At 44.8% G+C, this 20087-nt stretch overlaps 2 long non-coding RNA genes across 2 annotated transcripts in view; one reads left to right on the plus strand and one right to left on the minus strand.

Moving 5' to 3' along the window:
- Positions 1 to 14677, minus strand: part of LOC144457075 (uncharacterized) — a 69031-nt gene extending 54354 nt beyond the window's left edge. The window contains exons 1-3 of the long non-coding RNA XR_013486400.1: positions 14584 to 14677; positions 13901 to 14056; positions 691 to 908 (exon numbers count right to left, since the gene is read on the minus strand). This is a non-coding gene — a long non-coding RNA (uncharacterized LOC144457075). The remainder of the gene's footprint in view (positions 1 to 690; positions 909 to 13900; positions 14057 to 14583) is intronic.
- Positions 1306 to 6139, plus strand: LOC144457074 (uncharacterized). Its single transcript, XR_013486399.1, has 2 exons — positions 1306 to 2125; positions 5104 to 6139. It is a non-coding gene; the product is annotated as an uncharacterized LOC144457074 (long non-coding RNA).
- Positions 14678 to 20087: the final 5410 nt, after the last annotated feature.

The raw sequence follows: 20087 nt of genomic DNA on the forward strand, positions 1-20087 counted from the left end.
CTGGGGGTGTGGGGTGGGGAAACTTTCCTCACCCCATGCATGGGGAGCAGGCTGTGGTGCCTTTGCTTTGCTCAGCTTAAGAGCGTGTGAGCAGAATCTGCAGCTTACAGTCTATTTCCCGGGTACAGGCTCTCCATCCCCCCCATCACTTACTTCCTTCTCTCTTGTCTGTCAGCCACTGGAAGAGCAGGGGAAAGAGAGGAGAGACATTGTCATGCCTAGTTCCATACTCAGTGAGCATGTCTATACAAATATGAATGCAGATACCTCTGGGGCATCATGACAGACAGCCTGGAATAGAAGATAGAGTGCCTGACTTGGGATTTAGAAAGACCCGGGTTCAAATTGCACCTCTGACACTTACTAGCTGGAAGACCACAGATAAACCACTTAACCTCTCAGCCTCAGTTTCCTGATCTGCAAAATGGAAATAATAATAATAATAGCACCTGCCTGACAAGGTTGTTGTAAGAATATCGTATGTTGAATGCTCTGCAAACTTTAAAACGTTATATAAATGTTAGCTATCATTATCAAAGGAGCATAAATTTAGAGATTAACTGGACCTCAGTCTACTCCAACCTCCCCATTTTACAGATGTGGAAATTTAGGATCCGAGGAGTTTGATGATTTGCCCAAGGTCACATTGGCAGCAGAGTGGGTATGTGGACCCAGGTCCTGAATTCTTACCACACTGTGCTGATTCTCAGCGCTGATGGTTGACTTCCTAGGATCTGGGCCAGGGTCGAGGGTTGGAGCTGGGGTTGGGCACAGATAGGCAGATTCCCCCCGTTCCTTGAACGAATGCTTTTCTCCAGCCGCCCATGGAAGGCTGAAATAGCAGCACAGGCCGAGCTCGCCACCTGGGGGCCACTGGGGAGAAGTGCTCTGCCCCGAAGGCCAGAAACCTGGAAGAGGAGCAGGCGGCCCTATTACCCATTTGGCTTCACCACCAAGCACTAGGGCTGGTTTTTGTGAACAAACAACAAGTCAGATTATAAGGCAGGATTCCTGGGCTCAGTTTCCCCATTCTGCTGGATATTCCAAACACAAACTAAGGCACATGCTTTTGGGAAGAATAAATATCCCATGTCTGCTCGCTCCTGGAGACCCGAAGGAAGAGATATGGAAAGTGCTTGGAGAGCCTTAAGAAAGAGTTGAGAAAATGATATCATCAAGGCTGTAGGGCCCTCTTGACTGCATTTCAATTCCACGTATAGGACCTCAGACACTTCAGTGTACCCAAAGTTTCAGTATTCACCAGGGCTTTCTAGCTTGGCATATATACCCTTGCATGGACACATAATTATAGATATACACACACACACACTCACACACACACACACACACACACACACCCCTTCACCCCTTTGCAGGATCCCAGGTACCTCTACATTTTTGCAAGAGATTCAAAAATCACTTCCTTATATACCCACCCAGTCATAGATAGATCCCCACACACAGCCTTACACACACACACACACACACACACACACACACACACCTCCTACCCCCACTCAGAAATACAGGCCCCAGGTACACACATCTTCTAATGGTGCAGTCAGACACCTCCATACCAACAGACATGCACAGCGCCTTGCATCCCACCCCCACCCTGAGACACACACACACACACACACGCACGCACATGCACACGCACACCCATACCCCTTACACAGAGGAAGGCCGGCAGATAAATAAATGCCTGGAAACCTGCATATGCACACAGAGACCCCAGAACCATAAATGCAACCCTCCTCTCACTCACACATGCATTTGCCTCCAAGGGGAACCAGGGATATTGACTCTAATTACTAAGCAAAGTGGCGTGTGCGATAGAGAGGAACTAGCGAGTGAATAGAGCGGAGAAAGCTGCAGTGACGGGAACAGGCAGGGCTGGGGGCTGCCAGGTCAGGAGGTGTGCAGGGGAGCGTTGCCCATCCGAGACTCGGAGCAGCAATAAGCCACAGCAACAGCCCAGGGGGACCCACAGCAATAGGAGGGAAGGAAGATCTCGGAAGAGGAGGCAGGCGGACCCATGCTTGGTGTGTTGCAGGAGCCCTGGAGTCCTAGATCCCAGATACTGAATGACCCACAGGCTGGGGAGAGATCTGTCCGGGCTCAGGTAAGTCACCCCAGCTCCCCTTCCCACTCCGCACTTCCTCCTGCCCCCAGTGACATTCTCGGGGACAACGCCTAGGAACGGGGGGGGGGGCAGGGAGAAGAAGAGATCTGCATAGGGGGTTAGAAAATGCTTGTAGGAGGCTAACCCCTCTCTCCAGCCCCTCCCTCCACTCTTCCTCCCCCCAGCTTGTGGAGTTCCAGCCTGGACCCTGTCTACCTGCATCACCGGGTAGGGGGCAGCAGAAGCCTAGGAAGGGAGGTGAATGGTGGCGACTTAAAAACCAGCCGGGTTGCCCTGGTTCTCTGCGAGCCCTCCGTCCCCACACTCTCTAGACCAACCCAGGCCAACCCTCAATCCCTGGACTGCACCCTCAGTCTTGTGCCTTCAGTTTTGCCTCAGGTATTTTGCCTTCTAAACAGAAGCTCTAACCATCCCATCTCACTGCCTCCCAACACCAGAAGATCGAATTAGCACCACCCCCTTCCTTCCCTAGCTGTCGCTTAAGGAGCCATCTCTGTAACCTTGGACAAGTCCCTTGTACTCTCTCTGCCTCAGTTTCCCCGTTTGTAAAATGAAGAGGTCAGAGCAGCCAGAGGCTTTTAACCTGGGATCCAGGAACTTGTTTTATTATTATTTTGATAACTGTATTTCAATGTGGATTATTTCCTTTGTGACCCTATATATTTTATTTTGTGCATCGTAAAACATTATTCTGAGAAGAGGTGCCTAGGCTTCACCGGACTGTCCGCGGGATCCAAAACGCGAAATGGCGAAGAATCTCTGGACAAGATGATTTCAGGGATACTTTTAAAGCTCTCAATCTGATGCTTCTACGATCTTGCTCTCGCGTGAAACGGATGGCTGTCTCCTCACCCCGTCTGGCCAGCCCATGCCCCATTTTAGAAAAGCCTCCCTCCATAGGGTCCCGCCTCCTTGCCCCTGCCTAGGGCTCTGTCCTTTGCCTGAGCTCCCCTTGGCCAGACAAAAGCCCTACAGGCCCCTCAGGCGGCTGTCACCCAGGCGCCGGTTGCCATGGCAACCGCTGGAGCTGTACCAGTCACCTGCCTGGCTCCTGCGGCCCCGCCCTGGTCAGAGAGCTCCACTCCCAGCAGCGGGAGCCACTTAAGTACTGGCAGGGTTTCCAGCTGTCTCCGCCCCCCTCCTCCTTTCCACTCCCCCAGGTTTCTCCGTTCTCCCTCACTCTTTCCTCCCCACCCTTGCCCCAATAACTGCATGAAAAAAAAAAAAGCCAAATAGGATGCATAGGGAGACTCAGGGGCTACCAGTTAAGCTCCTTGGTTCTCTGTGGGGTCCCCGCTTTTCGGGGTGGAGGGAGTTAGCATGAGGGGAAGGAGATCCACCAAATGTTCTCTGGGAGGGGCAAAAGATGCAGGGGTCAAGGATCTGGATTTGAGCCCATTCTCTGACATCTAATGTGTGACCTGGACCACTCACCTACCCTTTGGGGCCTCCGATCGCTCTTCTGTGAAAATGAGGGGGCGGTACTACAGCAGGGCTTTTTAACCTTTTTTGGTGATGTTCTGGTGAAGCCTGTGGGCCCCTTCTCGGAATAATGTTTCCAAATGAACAAAATGAAATACATAAAATTAAAAAAGGAAACTTATTTTTTTGAAATAGTTTTAAAAACATTAAAAAAAAATAAGTTAATGGACCCCAGGTTAAGTATTCATGGTCGGGATGACCTGTAAGGTCCCTCCAGGCTCTGAATCCTAAGAACCTATGATGGGGCAGAGCACAGCTGGGGGGTTCAGCGCCTGGGCTCCCCAGACAAGTGTAGGGCCTGGGGCTCCAGGGGCCTGGGGAAAGGCATTGCCTGAGAAGGAGAGTAGAACACCAAGTTGCTGCTAATTACAGTTTCTGAGGAACAGATATAATTACTGCCTCGTGAAGGGTTAATTACCACTAATCGGCCTGGGGAATTAGTCAATTCTCCCTCCTTCATGAAGCCAAAATATTTACCCTCCAGAAACCCCTCTCCTTCCCCCTCCCCCATTCCTTTTCCTTCTTGGACTTCCCTTGTGCATTTTATTCATAGGATCCTAATATCTGGAAGTAGAAGGGAACAGAAAGATCACAGAATCATAGCTCTAGAGGTAGAAGGAACCCAGGAGGTCATCTAATCCAACCCACTCATTTTAGAGATGAGCAAACTGAGACCCAGAGGAAAATGCTTTACCCAAGGTCACACAGCTAACAAGTGACCAAGCCTGGATTCAAATCCAGGTCCTCTGGCTCAAAGTTCATCATTCTTTCTACTGTACCACACTGCCTCTCATATCATTTACCTGTACAATGGTTAGTGACAGTGTTGGGATTAGAACCCAGGTCAGAATCACAGAATCAATCACCAAATTTTAGAGTGGGAAGGGACCTCACTGACTATCTCGTGTAGTATCCCATACATTACACATATAGATGTATGAGACTCATTCCCTGCACGTGCGCGCGCGCACACACACACACACACACTCACTCACACATTTTTGGTGAGGCAATCAGGGGTAAGTGACTTGCCCAGGCTCACACAACTAGTAAGTGTATGAAGCCAGATTTGGACTCAGGTCCTCCTGACTCCAGGGTTAGTGCTCTATCCACTCTTCTACCCAGCTGCTCTGTGACTCACACATATGAACAATTGACTTCCCTGTTGTTATTACCATACATTTTCAAAAATGCATTTTTATTGATAGCTTCTATTTTATATTTCTCAATGGAGCTCTCCCTTCTCTCAGAGAGCCATCTGTTATAGCAAAGAATAAAAAAAATGGGGGCAGGGGATAGGTAAATAGTCTCGCAAAATTAGCCAACATATTGAAAAAGTCTTACCTATCCACCCCCATCCGCCCCCTGCTCTGCAAAGAAGTGTATGCGTGGGGGGTGCCTTCCTTTTGCACCCAGCTTGATCATTATAATTTCACAGTATTCAGTGTTGATTGGTTTGTTGCTGTTCCTTCCAGGTACATTGCTATACAGTGTTATCCTAGTTCTGCTCCTTCACTTTGCATCAAGTCATCTGAGTCTTCTCATGCTTCTCCAAAGTCATCCGATTCACCATTTCTTACAACAGCTTTGCACCATCATCATCATCATCATCATCATCATCATCGGGGGAACAAAGGGTCACAATATATCTCAATGGCCAAGGAAGGTTTCAAGGAGGAAGCGAGACTTGACTAGTTGGATTTGGACAGGCCAAGATAAAGAGAGAATGGTGTGACCAAAGGAATAGAGGGGAATCCACAGAATGTGCAGGGCACCTTTCCAGATGCTCTACTTAAGTAGAATGGTGCCATGAATGTTTGTGTCCTTAGACCTTAGACTTGTGTTCAAATCCTGGCTCTTTTACTACCAGACTCACCTTGGGCAAGTTCCTTTCTTATTCTTGGGCTTGGTTTCTTTATAAAATTAGAAGACTGAACTAAATGATCACTAGATGCTTTCCAGCTTTAAATTCTATGGTGAATGCTTTGGTTCTCTGGTGGACCCATGGTATCAGGGGTTTGGGTACTCCCTCCTCTACAGGAATGACTTACAAACCCACTACCACCCTTGTTTTTAATTTTGTGCCCTTCTTATCTGAGCCTTCTCATAAACCTCACTCTGGACAGACCTTCATCTAGTTCTTTAATATCTCAGGAATACAAATGTTCCAGCTGGGCCATCCATCCATCCATCCATCCATCCATCCATCCATCCATCCATCCATCCACCCATCATCCCTTGCTCTTATTACGCTACTGGCCTCTCTCCTCTGCTAATCACCCAGGTCCTCCATGACATATTCATGTTGCCTGTCACATGTAAATCTTATGATATGGTTTTCTACTGCCCTTCAAGTAATTTGTTTTTTAAATTCTTCTGAAATTGGAGTGTTTTGTGATTCCTAACTATGCCACATGTCACTGAGAGACTATGGGTATGAAAATGATGGACCACGATGGTGGTGAGTATCATGAAAATTATGTATCATTTCATAAATGTTGTCTAGTCTTATCTCCTCTCCTCAGTCTTTCCCTGCTGCCTAATTCATTTGCTGCACCTGTCCAAGACTGGCATTTGGACAATAGGCATTTTTCATCCACTTTGGTTTCTCAGTAGTGGAATGGTTGGATCAAGACGATATAGTTAGTTTTAGATGTGTTGGATATAGCCTACCAGTGGCCATACAAGTAGAGAAATCCACCAAGCAGTTGGGGATGTAGAACTCTCAGAGATCTGGATTTGGGAACTAACTGCATCCTTTCTCACACACATTTTCAAATCAAATAAAACTTCATGGCCAGGGGCAGCTAGATGGCACAGTGGATAGAGCACCGATTCAGGAGGACCTGAGTTCAAATGTGGCCTCAGACACAACTAGCTGTGTGACTCTGGGCAAGTCACAACCCCAATTGCCTTCCCCACAAAACAACAACAATAACAACAAAAACTTCATGGCAGACACAAATGATTCTAAAAAAGAGATCTCATCAACTGGGAAATCCCTAATTCACCAGTTCACACTGTTCACCAGTGTCCTGTCTGTGGGTCAGTGGAAAGAGCTCCAGATTTGATACCAGAAGTTCTGATCCTGCCACCTTGGACAAGTCACTAATTCTTCTGGGCCTATTGCCTCATCTGGCAATTTCAGCTCTGAATGTCTCTTGTATGTGTTGATTTGCATGTACATATCTCCCCCTAAGAATGTAAGCTCTTTGGGAACAGGGACTGCTTTTTCTTTTTCTTTGCATCCTAATCACTTAGAACAGTGCTGGTACATTGTAAATTTGTAGATGAGATGAACTGACCTTAAGATCCCTTCCAGCTCTAAAGTTATGACTATTAATGTCCTTCCTCTCGGTGGAGAAGCTCACTTCTGACTTGACTGAGAAAATAAAGGCCGTCTGTTGTGAGACCCTCTCCTTCCCTAGCCATTCCACATCCCCCACTCTCCTTTCCTTTTCTATAGTCTCAGAGAAAGAGGAGGCCCTTCTTTCCAAGGCTAGGGCCCTCTATGTGTGCCCTTGATCTCATCACCTCCCAGCTCTGCCAGGAGCGTGCCTCATCAATCTTTCTTTTTCTCATCTTCAGTCTCTCTTCATCTGCTGCTCCTTTCCTGCTGCCTACAAACAGGCCTAGACCTTCTTATTCTTACTTGACCCTGCCTCCCCCTCAATCTATTGTCCTCTATGTCTTCTTCCTTTCACAGCCAAACTCCTGAAAAAGAGTCGAGGAGTCATTGCCTACATTTGCTCCCTTTTTGCTCATTTCTCAGCCTTTTGCAATCTGGCTTCTGATATCACCACTGGATTGAACCTGCTCTTTCCTGAGGTTGCCAACTGCTAACCCAAAGGCTTTCTCTCAATCCTCAAACTACTTGACCTCTTGGTAGCTTTCAATATGAGCAATCCCCTTCTCCTTGACATCTTTTCCTCCCTTGGCATCTGTTAACATGGCTCTCTCTTGATTCTCCCCCAAGCCTCACATTGAAGGTCCTTTACAATCTGGCTCTTCCTACACTCTGCATTCCAGCCGAAGTGACCTTAGTAGCAGTTCCCCAAATGCCATATTCCATTTCTTGCCTTCACAAATGCTTTCACTTCCTCTTTACCTCTCTACCTCTTATTGTCTTTAATTTCCTTAGGTCAGCTCTTTTCTCTGATCCCTCCCAAACTAATATTAGGACAAAGCAACTAAGGCTGTTCTGAGCATGGTATCTCAGGGGGTTCAAGACCTCCTCCTCACGTAGGGGTGCGGATGCAAATAAGACAGTCCCTGCCCCCAGGGAGCTTACAATCCAATTGGAGAAGAAAGATGAAAAAAGCCCAGCAGGGGATGTGCTCTGGGAGGTCTGCTTCCTTCTCCTTTCCCGCCCCATTCCCACTGTCCTACCTCCTCTTCTTTCCTCCAGTTTGGCTGGGACCATCACCCCCTAGGGTCCCAGTGGTGATCATTACATCCCTCTACAGGGGTGGGGTGAACTTTGGTGGGGGGGAGGGGGAGAGGGGAGGGGCGGGGAAGCAGCCCTGAATGAATTAGCTCATTCAGCAACAGAGGAACTCACAGCTGAAGAAGAGCCAGAGATTGATTGGTACGAGATCAGCAGCCAAAGTGACTCACTGACCAAGGTGACTTCATTGGTCACTGCAACCAGTACCCACATTAAACTTAACCCAAGTGTATGGCACTTGTCGGCTCTCCTTTTATACTGCCCACTCTACAAGCCTCCTTCTGTCGAAATGGAGCAGCTAGATCACTGGGTTAGAGAAACCAGGTGGCAGAGTGGGCAGAGCTCAGGATGGGCAATCAGCAAAACGAGCTCACATCTGGCCTCATATACTTACTAGCTCTGTGACATTGGGCAAGTTGCTCAATCTCTCTCACCCTCAGTTTCCCCATCTGGAAAGTGGGGATAATAATAGGATGTACCTCCCAAAATTGTTGTGAGGATTAAATATAGAAGCATGTTACTTTGTAAACCTTATATAAATGCTAGCTACTACTACCACCACTACTGCTACTACTATTATCATTTAGAATCAGAGGACCTGAGTTTGAATTCTGTCTTCTTTGCCACTTAATATCTATGTAACCTGAGGCAAGCCCTCTCCACCTCTCTGCACTTCTGTTTGCTGATCTGTAAAATGATAGGATTAGACTGTTGTTATTATTCAGTTCCAGCTCTGCCTGATCCCATTTGGGGTTGGGGTTTTCTTGGCAGAGATCCTGGAGTGGTTTGCCATTTCCTTCTCCAGTTCATTTGACGGATGAGAAAACTGAGGCAAACAGGGTAAAGTGACTTGTCCAAGATCACAAAGCTAGCAAGTGTCTGAAGTCAGATTTGAACCAAGATCTTCCTGACTCCAGGCCTGGCACTCACCACTTAGCTGCCCCAGGATTAGACTAAACTCTAAGGTTCCTTCACACCTACAGGATTATCAGTTAATAATCCTATGTCCTTATGTCTCTTTTTCTTACATTGCTTCCTGTCTTCTGGTGTATAATAACTGTAAAAGGCTGGCACATGGTAAGGACTATATAAATAAATATTAGCTAGCATGCTCTCTCTTCTCTCTCTCCTTTTCTCTCTCTTTCTCTCCAATCTAGCTTTATCCTAAAAACACATATCTCAGTGTCCTCTCCAAGACCCCTTCTGCCACACCCCTGACACACAGAGCCAAGAGGAGGTGCTGGCCTACTCCTCAGTCCCTACTGCCACTTTCAGTCTCTCTGCCACCACCACTTGGCAACCATCACTTCCCCTTTTAAAATTCACTCCATCCTTTCCAGAGCCATGATGCTATCATCTGTGGACTTCCAGACCATTCTCTCTCCTCCCTAATGGGTTCAGTACTTAGCTCATGATCTTCTTCTGCACTCCAGCCCCCCCTTTCATTGGCCTCCCAACTTATTCAGTTTCCTCAACTCCCATGACCCTCATCTCCAATCTACCCCAACCATGCATAGAAATAGTCACACCTCAGATGCTCCCCCCATACCCCTGTCACCACCACCTCCCCCATAACTCAACTGAAGTTGCTCCAGGTACTAGAATTCCTAGCTCCGGATCTGCTGATTCTCCTCCTTCTCCATTTGAAATTGCCCTTTTCCTCCTCAAATTACCACATATTTACTTATCTGTGTACATAAGACATTACAAACTGGCCCATTTGCCAGTTCCTCTTACACTACATTCCAGCTCCTACCTCAATGACTTTACATTGCTGTCCCCTCCTGCCCCCCTCTGGAATGTGCCCCCTCCTCACCTCTGCCTCTTAGAACCCCCAACTTCCTTTATAGCTCAGGCTCAAGCACTGCACTCTCTAGAAGTCCCTTCCTCATTCCCCCAGCTCCTCGTGTGTCTTCTCCTCCAAATTATCTTGTATTTCTGTTTTCTTTTCACAAGCATCCATGGCAAATTAGATAGACAACTGTCCTCAGAGCCAGGAAGACCTGTGTTCCAGTCCTAACTCTGGCATATACTGTCTTTGTGACTGTGGGTCAGTCATTTAACTTTTCTATGACCTAGGCAACTCTGTAAGACTAAGTTGAAGAGAAGGTGCCAACCTGCCCTATAGAAAGAGTTCCTTACCTGGGAGTTCCCTAACCCACTGAAGTGACAAGTTCAGTCCTACCCTATATTTCTGTTTATTTATATGGTACACATTGGTTTTCCTGAAGGAATGCAAACTCTTTGAGGGCAGGCCTAGTTTATTTTTCTTTTTTGTCTTTGAATCCCTACTGCCTTGTACATGGAAGTCACGTAATAATATTTGTTCAGTGGCACTAAACTAGAGGTAATGGGTAGAAGTTGCAAAGATGAAAATAAATGTAATAAATGTAATAGATGTAATAAACCCTTCCTAACCATTAGTGGGGGGAACTGGTTGGCGCCATAGGACATAGAGCGCTGGGCCTGGAATCAGCAAGACTCATCTTACTGAGTTCAAATCCAGCTTTAGACATTTACTAGCTGTGTGATCCTGGGCAAGTCATTTCATCCTGTTTGCCTCAGTTTCCTCATCTATAAAGTAAGCTGGAGGAGGAAATGGCAATCCACTCCAATATCTTTGCCAAGAAAACCCCCTAATAGGGTCACAAAGTGTCAAACATGACTGAAAGATAAGGACAACCATTAGAGTTCTCCCAAAGTGCCACGGGCTGCCTCAAGAGGCAATAAATAGGCCCTCTCTTTCTCAGCAAACATATACTTTGGTGATATAAAAACAAAAGACGTCAATACAATTTTTTTGGAGAGGTCTTCAAACCAAGGTTGGGCAATCATCAGGTGTGTTGTAGAAGTAATTCTTATAAGAATAGAGGTTGAACCCAGTGACCTCTGAGGTCCCTTCTAATTCTACATGATTTCCAATTCCATGATTCTGTAGGGATTACGAATTCCTGAATTCATCAGGGAAGTAGAAGTATTTCATTTGGCAACGAGGGCTCATTAAGAATGGATAGCATATGGAGATTAAGGGGTCATATCTGGAGAATAAAATTAAGGGATGAGAGAGGATTTTACTCAGAGAAGAAGAAAGGGAGAGGTAGAATGGGGTAAATTATCTCACACACAAAAACTGGAAAAGTCTCTTACAGTGGGAGGGGAAACGGGGGAAGGTGAGATGGAATGAGTGAATCTTATTCTCATAGGATTTGGCTTAAGGAGGGAATAACATACACATTCAATTGGGTATGGAAATCTGTCTTACCCTACAGGAAAATAGGGGAGGAAGGGGACAAGAGAGGAGGGGTATGATAGAGAGGAGGGCAGATTGGGAAAGGGGTTAATCAGAAGTAAATACTTCTGAGGAGGAACAGGGTCAAAAGAAAGAATAGAATAAATGGGAGGGCAGGATAGGATTAAGGGAAATAGAGTTAGTTTTTCACAACATGTCTACTATGGATGTGTTTTGCATAACTGCACATGTACAACTTATATTGAGTTGCTTGCCTTTTCAATGAGGGTGGGTGGGGAGGGAGGAAGAGAGAAAATTTGAAACCTAAAGTTTTAAAAACATATGTTTAAAAAAATGTTTTCACATGCTACTGGGAAATAAATATAGGAAATGGGGTACAGAAGTCTATCCTGCCCCACAGGAAAATAGAAGGGGAAGGGGATAAGAGAAGGGGAGAGAGATAGAAGAGAGGACAGAGTAGGGGAAGGGATATTCAGAATGCATGACATCTTGGGGTGGGAGGAGAGGGGAGATGGGGTAAAAATTTGGAACTCAAAAACTTGTGGAAGTGAATGTTGAAAACTAAAAATAAATAAATTTACATATGTATAAAAAAAGAAACAAAAACAACAAAAAAAGAATGGATAGCATACATTGCTAATAGACCCAGTGAGCATGGTTAAGTAATTCCCTCTTCTTTCATTCAACTGCATGGAAGAGTAGGTCATGGGTTCAATCTAGGGCTGGGGTTTAGGAAGGCCCAAGTGGCAATAGGACAAGAGAGCTAAACATGTGAGAGTGGTTAACTACAGGGTTAAGATTGGGGAGAGAGGAAACCGGAACCAGAGCTAGGGTGATGGCCTGGGAAAGTACTGAGGGGTGGTGCTAGAAGGGAAGGTGAGGGTATGAGGACAAAGCATAGGGTTAGGAGAAGTGAGGCATAGGGAGGGGGGAGCTTAGACTAGTCTAGGCTTCCTTCCTATTGGGAGATGGCCTTGCTTCCTCCCACTTGAACCCCTTCACTATTAAGCCCCCTTGAACAGACTTGGCAAGGCTGGCTGACCTCTGGGATAAGATCCTTTTCAGCCCTGAAGTGCCCAACATTCGTCCACAGAAGTGGATGTTGAGCAATATCCTGGGACAGGGAGCTCAGCCAGCTCTCTCTCTCTCTCTCTCTCTCTCTCTCTCTCTTCTCTCTCTCTCTTCTCTTCTCTCTCTCTCTCTCTCTGCCCCTTGCCTGGGCCCCTTGTTCCCACCAAGTATCCCATCTACTGAGCTGGTTTAGAATGGCTGCAGAGAGCACCTGCCCCTTCTTCTGCATAGCCCAGGTGAGGCCAGGAAGCAGCTTTCATTCTCATTCATTCATTCATTCATTCACTCACTCAACAAGCATTTAAGCTCCTACTATATGTGTATACTACTCTGATAGAGTTAGGGGGAGAACAGCACAAGCTGATGAGGACCTATGACAAAACTCCCAGGCTCCTGAGTCTTTCCCTGGCTCTGTATCTGCCTCCTCTGGATCACAGGACGAGAACTGGAAGGAACCTTAGAGGTGATCTAGTCCCTCCTCTCCTTTTATGGATGAGGAAGGTGAGGTCAGGAGAAGGGGATGTCCTTGACCGAGGGGACACAGATTGTAAATAACAGAGCCAAGATTTGAGCTCGACTCCAAGCCCAGTTTCCTTTCTGGATGCCACCCTGCTCCTACCCCCTGACTTTCAGCTCCTTTTCCTGGAATTCTTCCCCCCCCCCCGAAATGTAATCATATGTTTTGATTCTTTTGTCCTGAACTCACCTGGTGAGAGATCCAGAGCAGTCAGGCAGCCTTATGAGGGAAGGAGAACAGAGGCCAGACAGGGTGGAGCCAGGGGACAGGAGCTGGATCTGCTTCTAGCCAAGGAGGGAACCAGCCTCGAGAGGAGAAGGGGTGGACGGACAGCACCAATTCCGCAAGGCTTTACAATGACTCCTATACTCTTTGCTGGGCCCAGGGATGGGGAAAACCTCTGCCTCATGTCACAAGGTCTCCTTGCCTCCAATGGAAGGGTTAGATTAGATAATTGCTAAGGTCCTTTCCAGCTCTTTCCAGCTACTTTGGGGAGAGATCTAAAGTCCTGCCTTCATGTAACTCATGATCTGGTATTTAAAAAATCCCAGACTCTCTAAGCTAGAAGGGGCATCAGAGGGCATCTGGTATGTTCCATGCCCTTCAAAGAATCCCCTATACAACACAACCAACAGTTCTCATCCTTTTGCAAGTTCGCTTCCAACCCCATCAACTTGATGGAAATTGCTCTCTCAATGGTCACCAATGATCTATGAATTGCTAAACCCGTGGCTTTTTCTCTCTCATTTTTCTTGGCCTCTTAGCAGTATTGCACACTCTTGACCACCCTGTCCTTCTGGATATTCCCTCTTCTCTGGGTTTTCATGAGCTGGAAGGGAATTCCAAATCTAAATCTAGGGATTGCACTAGATGTCCACTGAGATTCCTTCTAACTCTCAAATTCTTAATTCTGTGAGATCTGCTAATCCTTCCCCCTGCCATCTTACAGTTGAGAAAACTAAAGGCTAGAAAGGGAGAATGACTTACCCAAGGTCACATAGCTAGTAAATGGCAGAGCTGGAATTCAAACCCAAGTCCTATGATTCCGAAGGGAGCAAGAAGGATTCTGGGAGATCCCTGCTGGGGACCTTAGGACACCTGGATCCCCTCTCAGAGACATGGACACATCTTATCAGGTAAAACCTATAGTTAGGGAGGACAGACTGCTGAGCATTTGTGCATGCTGGCCTCTGATCTCTGACCAGGACTGTCTCCTCCTATCCCAGTGTCTAAGCATCTGGTCATCTTCAGTCATAGTCAGAAATCCAGCCCCATCATTGGTGGCCTCCGCACCCTCCCTCTCTGCCTCCCCCCTACACTCCAGCAGACAATAGGAAGTCTACCCCCCCCAACCCTGAGACTCTGGCCCTTGATTCTCATCTCTGGTCACTGAACCCTGAACCCAAGAATAGAAGAAGGAGCTCAAAATGACTGTGGCTGACTGAAGCTGCCGAGCCAGGAGCTCTCCTTAGCTTCCTGCAGCAATGGGACTCCAGCTCAGGGGGCCAGGGAAGGGGAATCATGCTAAGAGCTGATAGAGACCTCAGAGGACTTAATTCAATCTAACTCTAAGCAAGGCCCTCCCTCCCCCCTATCTCTCCCCCCCCCCCAGCCCCAGCATCCCTGACAAATAGGCTATGCTTGAAGACCTTGCATAAGAAACTCCCTACCTTCCAAGGCAAGCCATTCCATTTGGGCTCAGTTCTAATTATTAGGAAGTCTTTTCCTTTCTTCGAGCAAAAATCTGCTTCTCTGAAACTTCTCTCTCCACTCCTCCCCCACTGCTCTTTGTCCTGCCCTCCGGCGCCCAATCTTTCAAATTCGTGAGGACAGCTCTCATGGCCCTCTCTTTTCTTTTCTTTCCAAAGGCTAAATAAATATCCCCACTTCTTTCCACCAATCCCCAGATGGCATCCAGCCCTCTCACCATCCTGATTGCTCTTCTTTGGATTTGCCCCAGTTTGTCACCATTCTCACTAACATGTGGTGACCACACCCAAACACAAAACTCTCGATGTGGTCTGACCTGTCCCTAGGCATCCCCTGCCACAAGCCCTGGAGACACCATCACCCAGCTTCCAGATGTGTCTGTGTGGCCCCTCTTGTTCAGAGATGCCCGATCCAGTGGCAGCTGTGCCCTCCCCATTCCACTCCCACTCTCTCAGGAGGCAGGCAGTTATAATGGAAAGAGTACTAGATTTGGAGTCAAAAGACTAATTAAAGCATTTAAAGGATTTAGAGCTGGAAAAGACTTTACCTAATCCAATCCTCCCCCATACCCCACTTTTTTTTTAAACAAATGAAGGAACTAAGGTCCAGAGAGAAGTCACTTTCCTAAAGTAGGATCTTTCCCAAAGGATCTGTGCTTCCAATTCTGGTTCTGCTACTTACTGCTTGAGTGGACAAATCAATTCTTTCTAGACCTCAGTTTCCTTTTCTGTGAAATGAAGAGTTTAGACTAGTTGATCCCTAAGGGTCCTCCTATCTCTACTTCCAAAGCCATGTGTTCAGAAGCTATGTCCTTGGCTGGCTGGGAAGGGGAAAGAGAGCTTTTTGCAAAGGTTCAGGTTGAATGCAATCCTTTCTTCTTTTCTCCATATTCCAGGCCCAAAGCCCTGCACTCATGGAGACCAGCTCTAATCTCAAAGACTGACTCACTGCTCACACCCAGGAGCCAAAGAAAAGATGACCCTTTTGGATTAAGCCCCTGATACTAGACTCAATCTATGTGAGCTCTGGGCCACTTGAAATATACCAATAGTCTGAAAGTTCTGGCTTCACTCTAGACTTGAAATACCAACATTTAGAGCAGCAAAGTACAGCAAAGTAGAGTCATCTAATCCCATTTCAAAGAGGAGGAAACCGAGGCCAGGGAAAGTAAAGTGACTTGCCCAGGCTCCTAACAGTTAATAAATGTTAGACCTGAGGCTCAGACCCAGGCCCTCTAAGGCTAACTGTGGTGTTCTTCCCTTACAGGAAGGCAGCAATGCCAGCACTGCCAGTCTTCTTATCTGGCATGAGGGGGGAAGCCCAAGGTCCCCCAAGGTGATCACTGTCATTGAAACAGCCTCAGTGCTAGTCCTGAGTTAGGATGAGTTACCCCATTACAGACTGAACACTGCTAGACCTCCTCTGGGTGGAATGGAGGTGGTCCCATGTTGTTATTAAAAGAAAATCTTGGTTCGGGCCTCGCCCTGATGAATTAAAGGCAAACTCAGGAAATAAGACAAAAGGAATTTATTGGCACCCCAAAGCATCAAGCAGTTGGAGTGGGGCTACTGCCAAATTCCAACTTCAAGCTGCTTTTATTAGGAGTAAAACAATTTACACTTGAGGGAAAAACAATCCAGATTGGTAGACCTTTCAGTGAGGAGGTAGGAATAGTGTCTCCCTAGCTTCTCCCCATCACAGCGTTACTGGGAGATAGGATTAGCCTTCAGGTGATGGGGTTAGTCTACAGGAGATGGGGTTAGTCTACAGGAGATGGGATTAGTCCTAAGGGGACTGAGCCCTCTCCTACAGGGTGGCTGAGCGCCATACCCAAAGGCTATGCAAGGTTAAACTGTGGGGGTCACTCAGACCGACTCTGCTCCAATGGCTGACTTTATATAATCCCCTCTTTGATACTAGCCATGCTCATGGTGCAGCCCCACAATCAGACCTATATAGCTCTTCTATGCTCAATTGCATCATCCTAATCTCTGTCGTTTGTGCCAAACCTATCTGAGTAAGTTTTACGGTCTGTAAGTGTCTATATTAAACTTGCTACAGGAAACAAGTGTACTGTGGCTGTGAATATTACAAAATCATACAAAAGTCATAATCCTATGCTTCCTTCAATGTCATAAAAGTTAAACAAATTTAGTTAAGCTGAGTTATAATCTCATGTATCCCTTAAGGAGATAAACCTTATTAAATAGGCTCTATAGGGAAACTGAGAGCAGCTAGGTGTGCAGTGAATAGAGGGCTGAGCCTGGAGTCAGGAGGACCTGAGTTTAAATTCAGGCTCAGACACTTACTAGCTGTGTGACCCTGGGCAAGTCACTTAACCCTGTTTGCCTCAGTTTCCTCATCTGTAAAATGAGCTGGAGAAGGAAATGGCAAACCATTCCATATCTTTGCCAAAAAAAAAAAAGAATCAGACATGACTGAAAAATGATTAAACAACAACAACACAGGTAAGTTAAGTCAGGTTACAGATTAAACCACTTAGAGGGTTGTACTGTTTGAGAGGGGAGGTTTACGTATCACCAAGGCCACCAAGAAAACTCAATAAACATAAACACCATAAAACAAATAAACAAAAAAGCCTAAGTAATGCAATAATGATCATCAGGTCTCCTCATAATCTGGTAATTCACTCCCATTGTTCATTTAACCAGCACGTTTCATCCTCAGTCCCAAATATCCAATATAGTTATTGGGTCCCTAGAAACATCCGTTGTACATTCTGGAATAGGCCTCATTCTCAGGGCAGCTGTAAAGGAGCTCCTCCTAGTAAATCTGCTTTTCTGGTTACAAATCACTTGCAGAGATTCCTAGGTAATTCTGCTAAAATCTGCCAGTAACAAGACTCAATACAATTTATTACAACTTTATAAATTTGTTTTTCATTAACTAGTTCATATGGTAAAAACTAACTCAAATCTTACGGATCTAACCCTATCAGCAATAGAGCTATAACAATAACAAATCAGGAACCCATAATTCATCTGAAACTTCAGAGAATTTCAGTTTTTACATATCACTTGCTCTTTTTATCTTTATCCAAACCCTATATCTGATATGGACAGTGTCATCCACAGGCTGAAGGAACAAGGTCTGACTTGGAAAATGAGCCCTCCCATCCCTTAATATTATCAGGTTAGGAAAAAAAAAAGGGGACATGATTTAAAATTCTTACAATTATTAACGTAATTTTATATAAAAGCCTTAATCCAATTTTGGGAACTTATTTCTAAAACATACTGAAACCTGTATTTCCCGTTAGGCACATTTGGAAGCAAATTGAACATATATATAGATATAGAATATGTCTATATATGTTTATACACACACACACACACACACATACATATTCTAGTCCTTAAATTTCTAATAGTCTAATCTTGTTGTTTTCTCAGTTTACTACATTAAATTTTAAAACTTTTACATCCTCATCTTCCCCCCCCCTTTTAGGATATATACATATATACATATATAATAGCAATATTATACACACACGTACACACACATATATATGTATATATTCCTCATATCATCTTAAATGAATGAGGTACTTTAAGGACCTAATGTTTTACACTAACATATAACTATTAGCAAATAGATGGCAAGCTCCATTTACTTAGTTGCTTAGAATGGAATTGACCACAACTTTAGATTAAAATAGTAAGATTTTTTTTCTACTTGCATCCTATTATAGTAACTCAGATGTTTTAGTATCAATCTAGTAATTAATAGATTTAGTATTTAAATGACAAAATTTCCATTGTTGACTGGCCCTTTGCTATGAAAGGGAAAAGGAGGAATATGGTTATAATGATATCAAGACTGTCCTCTCAAGGGCACAGATTGATCTGACACAAGCCATAAGACGAAGGAAACTCCCTTAGCTATGTTTAATTCCAGGCAAGAGTCATAGTTAACGGCCAATCACACAGAAAAGTTCCAAATTATTCACATCATAATAAGGCTCAGAATTAACCAGGTGGGAAATTTTCCTGTTCAGAAAGGAAATAGCATAATGAGAAATTGAGTCAAGAGGATCCTACTTTTGACTACACGAGATCATCCTCTCAACTTTTCCCAGAGACAGACATCTACCCATTGAAGTTCTTAGACTGCACTCCCTTTGGGCAGCACATGGCATTCCCTCTGCATGACAATTCAGACAATCATATCTAAAATCAAAATTTAGAACAATGTTAAATTGTGGTCCAAGGAGATTTTATCTCACATAGCAAAATTTCACTAATCACAACTTAGGGCTATGTTATTGTTATTTTTTCTCATGTTTCCATAACAGTTAACAAAGAACACATATAAGGACATTTCATTTATAAATAAAGAATAACCACATTCTAGAATTTAACACATACATTGAATACATCATGGTTGACTCAAGACCCCAGAAAAATTCTGGCCACAGTAAGCCTCCAGACTAATACATTCTACTCATATTGCCTATTAACCTTTAAGGCAAAATGAAATCTTTGAATCTAAGACCTACTGTTACTAAGTTGGCTCAAAGATATAACTTCAATACATACAATTTTTAACATATAATTTCATAATTTTTGTAAGTGGTAGGAAAATAATCTCAGACAAAACTCACTCTTTACTATATTGTACATGTTAAAACAAGCATAACCGATTAAATATTTAACAGTTTTCATTTTTACCACATTATTTTTTTTCTTTTTTCTTTTTGATGAGGCAATCAAGTTTAAGTGACTTGCCCAGGGTCACACAGCTAGTAAGTGTTAAGCATCAAGTGTCTGGGGCCAGATGTGAATTCAGGTCCTCCTGACTCCAAGGCTGGAGCTCTATCCACTGCACACCTAGCTGCCCCTACCACATTCTTTTAACAGCTCAGTTTGTAACCTAACAACATCCAGATTAAAAGAAATGTTACTTTTCTAATGGCATTTCTGATATAATGGCTTCCCAGATCTCACAATACAAGAAAAAATTTTAGAAACACAATAATGACATACAATATCATGTATTTAAAAACATGAAACAAAACTTATTACTAGTCAGATGACATCAATCCAGTTGCTTGCATTTCCAAATTATTTTACGTAGAAAACTATTCATTTTGTCACCTTTGGCATCCTATACTAATTGCATTCAAGACCAATATAGAGTACTTATATTTACTAGCATTTCTGTAGTACTTGTCACATTCCAGACACTGTACTAAGCAATTTGCAATTATTATGGTGGTTTGGTTCTCACCACAACCCTGGAAGGTGAGGGCTATTATTTGTCCCTTCATATATTAGGAAACTGAGGTAGACAGAAAATGAAGTAATTTGCTTCAGGTCACACAACTTATGCATTTCTGAGACTGGATTTTAACTCAGGTTTTCCTGATTCGTGCATTTTCCAGCATATTTCCTTAATGCCAAATAGCAAGTGTAATCTGCATTAAGTTCTGATTTACCACAAT

Source organism: Phascolarctos cinereus, unplaced genomic scaffold (assembly GCF_003287225.1).
Source record: "Phascolarctos cinereus isolate Bilbo 61053 unplaced genomic scaffold, phaCin_HiC Scaffold_4;HRSCAF=312, whole genome shotgun sequence".
NCBI lineage: Eukaryota > Metazoa > Chordata > Mammalia > Diprotodontia > Phascolarctidae > Phascolarctos > Phascolarctos cinereus.